Source organism: Nothobranchius furzeri, chromosome 1, assembly GCF_043380555.1.
Source record: "Nothobranchius furzeri strain GRZ-AD chromosome 1, NfurGRZ-RIMD1, whole genome shotgun sequence".
Classification (NCBI taxonomy): Eukaryota; Metazoa; Chordata; class Actinopteri; order Cyprinodontiformes; family Nothobranchiidae; genus Nothobranchius; species Nothobranchius furzeri.
In genome coordinates, this window is record NC_091741.1 from 115461592 (window position 1) to 115469427 (window position 7836).

The following is a 7836-nucleotide window of genomic DNA, read 5'->3' on the forward strand; positions in this document are numbered from 1 at the left end:
TTTCTGGCTCATCCGTTACAGTGACACGGCCGCTTTTAACTGTAGCCAGTTCCACTCTGAGAGTCTCGCTTTCTAAGCACGCTTCCTCTAACGCGAGCCTCGTTGCTTCTAGTTCTGTCTAATAAAAGTCGAGATCGGCTAGCGATCGTTTATTCTCGCGTAAACGTTCATCGGAACGATCCCCAGACGCACAGTCCCGTGTAGACAAACACGTACACAGTGGACGCGCGGACAGCGCTCGCGTCCGATCGCGCTCCACTTGTAGTTCTCACACGAGCCTGTTCATTTCTCGCTTTAGTTGTTCTACGGCAGACGCCGTTGAAGACTGGCGGCGAGTCTTGCGACCGACCTCGTTCTGCCTAACTTGCGCAATCTCACGGCAGACATTGTGCCGTGGGTCCACTCACAGAATATGACCTCAAGTATAATTGACGACAGCATATGGACAGGATGGTCTAGTTTGGTTAACACAGAAACATTACAGACACACAAGTTGTTTTCATGGCGAGTATCTTTATTTGCACACAAACCAAAACACCAGTAAAGAGACAAACATTTGACAGGGTCCATGTGAATTCTGCGACAGCATGCAAAGTGGCCAGCTTGCATTTGATGTTACATGACTATTTGACCTCGTGTGTTCATTCAAACCCGTCTGCGACATTCAAACCTTAACGGCCCACAAAGCACTTTACAATAACCTCACGTCTCCTGCGACACAAAGGGCGTGTTTCACATCCAAGTGGACAACCACGTGCGCATCAGAGGCTGAAAGGTGACCATAGCCCATCACCCAGAAGATACCCAGGGACACTTAGTAAACGCTGTGATGTCTCCCTGATGTACTTTTGTTCACGCGTGCTGCATATGTATCTGTGGATACTCGATGTTGGATGGGCACGTTGGATCGACATAAGTTGCCATCAGTGCCATTATTGAATTTGTGTGATGGTGCAAACGCATGGGATTTTGCGGGCTCATTTCACTTAACGTCAGCGCCACCCCCTTATCAGTCGATGTAATAACAACGTGTTTAAGAGACTGTTTTTCATGATCGGTGAAAGTTCTGTCCATCACATGGATTGCATCGTAAGACGCCGAAGACAGGAAGATCAAGGGGTTTAAATTACGTACACCCCCCGCCCCCCCCCAAAAAATGTGTGGGGCGCATTATCCACTGTAGACATATAAACTGGGATTCATTAATAAGTGGCTCGAGGGTTATGCTTTTAATGTCTACTGTTGATACGGGGACAAGTTCAGGTCACCCAAATGTGCTTTGTATTTATATAGCCTTTTGACCACAGGGATTGAATGTTCACCGCAGACATTCTGTTGCGATTCATCATCGTTGCGCACGTCTACTAAAACCCACCAAACCTCGAGACTTGAATCTACTGATTGTCTATTAGGAGTATACGGCTTTACACGCAATGCCATGGTCTCGTGACGAAACTCTTGGTCATGGCGAGTCAGGTGAAAACGTTAGGCGACCCAGCCGTTGAATTCACTAAGAGCACGGGTTGTTTGTGCACCAAATCAGTACGTGATCATAGGTGGTATAAGGTGCAGGGCATCACTAGGGCGTTGGATTCGATGAGGAGGGTGAAATCGTGCGGTCATCACAACATGATTGTCATGGACTTGTTTATCAAAATTGTGACCAGGTGGGTCCTTAGCTGCGGTTTCTTGCTCATCCGTTACAGTGACACAGCCATTTTTAACTGTAGCCAGTTCCACTCTGAGAGTCTCGCGTTCTACGCGCGCTTCCTCTAACGCGAGTCTCGTTGCTTCTAGTTCTGTGTAATAAAAGTCGAGATCGGCTAGCGATCGTTTATTCTCGCGTAAACGTTCATCGGAACGATCCCCAGACGCACCGTCTCGTGGAGACGAACAAGTACACAGTGGATGCGCGGACAGCGCTCGCGTCCGATCGCGCTCCACTTGTAGTTCTCGTACGAGCCTGTTCATTTCTCGCTTTAGTTGTTCTACGGCAGACGCCGTTGAAGACTGGCGGCGAGTCTTGCGACCGACCTCGTTCTGCATAACTTGCGCGATCTCACGGCATACATTGTGCCGTGGGTCCACTCACAGAATATGACCTCAAGTATAATTGACGACAGCATATGGACGGGATGGTCTAGTTTGGTTAACACAGAAACATTACAGACACACAAGTTGTTTTCATGGCGAGTATCTTTATTTGCACACAAACCAAAACACCAGTAAAGAGACAAACATTTGACAGGGTCCTTGTGAATTCTGCAACCGCATGCAAAGTGGCCAGCTTGCATTCGATGTTACATGACTATTTGACCTCGTGTGTTCATTCAAACGCGTCTGCGACATTCAGACCTTAACCGCCCACAAAGCACTTTACAATAACCTCACGTCTCCTGCGACACAAAGGGCGTGTTTCACATCCAAGTGGACAATCACGTGCGCATCAGAGGCTGAAAGGTGACCATAGCCCATCACCCAGAAGATACCCAGGGACACTTAGTAAACGCTGTGATGTCTCCCTGATGTACTTTTGTTCACGCGTGCTGCATATGTATCTGTGGATACTCGATGTTGGATGGGCACGTTGGATCGACATAAGTTGCCATCAGTGCCATTATTGAATTTGTGTGATGGTGCAAACGCATGGGATTTTGCGGGCTCATTTCACTTAACGTCAGCGCCACCTCCTTATCAGTCGATGTAATAACAACGTGTTTAAGAGACTGTTTTTCATGATCGGTGAAAGTTCTGTCCATCACATGGATTGCATCGTAAGACGCCGAAGACAGGAAGATCAAGGGGTTTAAATTACGTACACCCCCCGCCCCCCCCAAAAAAATGTGTGGGGCGCATTATCCACTGTAGACATATAAACTGGGATTCATTAATAAGTGGCTCGAGGGTTATGCTTTTAATGTCTACTGTTGATACGGGGACTAGTTCAGGTCACCCAAATGTTCTTTGTATTTATATAGCCTTTTGACCACAGGGATTGAATGTTCACCGCAGACATTCTGTTGCGATTCATCATCGTTGCGCACGTCTACTAAAACCCACCAAACCTCGAGACTTGAATCTACTGATTGTCTATTAGGAGTATACGGCTTTACACGCAATGCCATGGTCTCGTGACGAAACTCTTGGTCATGGCGAGTCAGGTGAAAACGTTAGGCGACCCAGCCGTTGAATTCACTAAGAGCACGGGTTGTTTGTGCACCAAATCAGTACGTGATCATAGGTGGTATAAGGTGCAGGGCATCACTAGGGCGTTGGATTCGATGAGGAGGGTGAAATCGTGCGGTCATCACAACATGATTGTCATGGACTTGTTTATCAAAATTGTGACCAGGTGGGTCCTTAGCTGCGGTTTCTGGCTCATCCGTTACAGTGACACAGCCATTTTTAACTGTAGCCAGTTCCACTCTGAGAGTCTCGCGTTCTACGCGCGCTTCCTCTAACGCGAGTCTCGTTGCTTCTAGTTCTGTGTAATAAAAGTCGAGATCGGCTAGCGATCGTTTATTCTCGCGTAAACGTTAATCGGAACGATCCCCAGACGCACCGTCTCGTGGAGACGAACACGTACACAGTGGATGCGCGGACAGCGCTCGCGTCCGATCGCGCTCCACTTGTAGTTCTCGTACGAGCCTGTTCATTTCTCGCTTTAGTTGTTCTACGGCAGACGCCGTTGAAGACTGGCGGCGAGTCTTGCGACCGACCTCGTTCTGCATAACTTGCGCGATCTCACGGCATACATTGTGCCGTGGGTCCACTCACAGAATATGACCTCAAGTATAATTGACGACAGCATATGGACGGGATGGTCTAGTTTGGTTAACACAGAAACATTACAGACACACAAGTTGTTTTCATGGCGAGTATCTTTATTTGCACACAAACCAAAACACCAGTAAGGAGACAAACATTTGACAGGGTCCTTGTGAATTCTGCAACCGCATGCAAAGTGGCCAGCTTGCATTCGATGTTACATGACTATTTGACCTCGTGTGTTCATTCAAACGCGTCTGCGACATTCAGACCTTAACCGCCCACAAAGCACTTTACAATAACCTCACGTCTCCTGCGACACAAAGGGCGTGTTTCACATCCAAGTGGACAATCACGTGCGCATCAGAGGCTGAAAGGTGACCATAGCCCATCACCCAGAAGATACCCAGGGACACTTAGTAAACGCTGTGATGTCTCCCTGATGTACTTTTGTTCATGCGTGCTGCATATGTATCTGTGGATACTCGATGTTGGATGGGCACGTTGGATCGACATAAGTTGCCATCAGTGCCAATATTGCATTTGTGTGATGGTGCAAACGCATGGGATTTTGCGGGCTCATTTCACTTAACGTCAGCGCCACCTCCTTATCAGTCGATGTAATAACAACGTGTTTAAGAGACTGTTTTTCACGATCGGTGAAAGTTCTGTCCATCACATGGATTGCATGGTAAAACGCCGAAGACATACTGCACAGGAAGATCAAGGGGTTTAAATTACGTACCCCCCCCCCCCCCACACACACACACACACACAAAAATTTGTAGGGCGCATTATCCACTGTAGACATATAAACTGGGATTCATTAATAAGTGGCTCGAGGGTAATGCTTTTAATGTCTACTGTTGAGACGGGGACACGTTCAGGTCACCCAAACGTGCTTCGTATTTATATAGCCTTTTGACACCAGGGATTGTATGTTCACCGCAGACATTCTGTTGCGATTCATCATCGTTGCGCACGTCTACTAAAACCCACCAAACCTCGAGACTTGAATCCACTGATTGTCTATTAGTAGTATACGGCTTTACACACAAAGCCATGGTCTCGTGACGAAACTCGTGGTCATGGCGAGTCAGGTGAAAACGTTAGGCGACCCAGCCGTTGAATTCACTAAGAGCATGGGTTGTTTGTGCTCCAAATCAGTACGTGATCATAGGTGGTATAAGGTGCAGGGCATCACTAGGGCGTTGGATTCGATGAGGAGGGTGAAATCGCGCGGTCATCACAACATGATTGTCATGGACTTGTTTATCAAAATTGTGACCGACTTGCACGGTAACTCCGGCAGTAAGTTGGACTGGGTGGTCGATTACATGAAACTCTTGAATGTGCCCTACACAAAAGCCAACCGGTTTCATGGCGAGCTTCTAGCGTTACGCGAATGCAATAAAGTTCGTAGTACCATTTTGAAGGAACCACTCGATACAGAGCGCCCGTCTGCGTGCCCTTCACGTGGAATTCGTTGTATCCTTGACTGGCTCTACCGACCCAGTCTAAATGCGTTGGGTCCTTAGCTGCGATTTCTGGCTCATCCGTTACAGTGACACGGCCGCTTTTAACTGTAGCCAGTTCCACTCTGAGAGTCTCGCGTTCTACGTGCGCTTCCTCTAATGCGAGCCTCGTTGCTTCTAGTTCTGTCTAATAAAAGTCGAGATCGGCTAGCGATCGTTTATTCTCGCGTAAACGTTCATCGGAACGATCCCCAGATGCACCGTCTCGTGGAGGCGAACACGTACACAGTGGACGCGCAGACAGCGCTCGCGTCCGATCGCGCTCCACTTGTAGTTCTCGCACGAGCCTGTTCATTTCTCGCTTTAGTTGTTCTACGGCAGACGCCGTTGAAGACTGGCGGCGAGACATGCGACTGACCTCATTCTGCATAACTTGCGCAATCTCACGGAAGACATTGTGCCGTGGGTCCACTCACAGAATATGACCTCAAGTATAATTGACGACAGCATATGGACGGGACGGTCTAGTTTGGTTAACACAGAAACTTTACAGACACACAAGTTGTTTTCATGGCGAGTATCTTTATTTGCACACAAACCAAAACACCAGTAAAGAGACAAACATTTGACAGGGTCCATGTGAATTCTGCGACCGCATGCAAAGTGGCCAGCTTGCATTCGATGTTACATGACTATTTGACCTCGTGTGTTCATTCAAACCCGTCTGCGACATTCAAACCTTAACGGCCCACAAAGCACTTTACAATAACCTCACGTCTCCTGCGACACAAAGGGCGTGTTTCACATCCAAGTGGACAACCACGTGCGCATCAGAGGCTGAAAGGTGACCATAGCCCATCACCCAGAAGATACCCAGGGACACTTAGTAAACGCTGTGATGTCTCCCTGATGTACTTTTGTTCACGCGTGCTGCATATGTATCTGTGGATACTCGATGTTGGATGGGCACGTTGGATCGACATAAGTTGCCATCAGTGCCATTATTGAATTTGTGTGATGGTGCAAACGCATGGGATTTTGCGGGCTCATTTCACTTAACGTCAGCGCCACCCCCTTATCAGTCGATGTAATAACAACGTGTTTAAGAGACTGTTTTTCATGATCGGTGAAAGTTCTGTCCATCACATGGATTGCATCGTAAGACGCCGAAGACAGGAAGATCAAGGGGTTTAAATTACGTACACCCCCCGCCCCCCCAAAAAAAATGTGTAGGGCGCATTATCCACTGTAGACATATAAACTGGGATTCATTAATAAGTGGCTCGAGGGTTATGCTTTTAATGTCTACTGTTGATACGGGGACTAGTTCAGGTCACCCAAATGTGCTTTGTATTTATATAGCCTTTTGACCACAGGGATTGAATGTTCACCGCAGACATTCTGTTGCGATTCATCATCGTTGCGCACGTCTACTAAAACCCACCAAACCTCGAGACTTGAATCTACTGATTGTCTATTAGGAGTATACGGCTTTACACGCAATGCCATGGTCTCGTGACGAAACTCTTGGTCATGGCGAGTCAGGTGAAAACGTTAGGCGACCCAGCCGTTGAATTCACTAAGAGCACGGGTTGTTTGTGCACCAAATCAGTACGTGATCATAGGTGGTATAAGGTGCAGGGCATCACTAGGGCGTTGGATTCGATGAGGAGGGTGAAATCGTGCGGTCATCACAACATGATTGTCATGGACTTGTTTATCAAAATTGTGACCAGGTGGGTCCTTAGCTGCGGTTTCTGGCTCATCCGTTACAGTGACACAGCCATTTTTAACTGTAGCCAGTTCCACTCTGAGAGTCTCGCGTTCTACGCGCGCTTCCTCTAACGCGAGTCTCGTTGCTTCTAGTTCTGTGTAATAAAAGTCGAGATCGGCTAGCGATCGTTTATTCTCGCATAAACGTTCATCGGAACGATCCCCAGACGCACCGTCTCGTGGAGACGAACACGTACACAGTGGATGCGCGGACAGCGCTCGCGTCCGATCGCGCTCCACTTGTAGTTCTCGTACGAGCCTGTTCATTTCTCGCTTTAGTTGTTCTACGGCAGACGCCGTTGAAGACTGGCGGCGAGTCTTGCGACCGACCTCGTTCTGCATAACTTGCGCGATCTCACGGCATACATTGTGCCGTGGGTCCACTCACAGAATATGACCTCAAGTATAATTGACGACAGCATATGGACGGGATGGTCTAGTTTGGTTAACACAGAAACATTACAGACACACAAGTTGTTTTCATGGCGAGTATCTTTATTTGCACACAAACCAAAACACCAGTAAGGAGACAAACATTTGACAGGGTCCTTGTGAATTCTGCAACCGCATGCAAAGTGGCCAGCTTGCATTCGATGTTACATGACTATTTGACCTCGTGTGTTCATTCAAACGCGTCTGCGACATTCAGACCTTAACCGCCCACAAAGCACTTTACAATAACCTCACGTCTCCTGCGACACAAAGGGCGTGTTTCACATCCAAGTGGACAATCACGTGCGCATCAGAGGCTGAAAGGTGACCATAGCCCATCACCCAGAAGATACCCAGGGACACTTAGTAAACGCTGTGATGTCTCCCT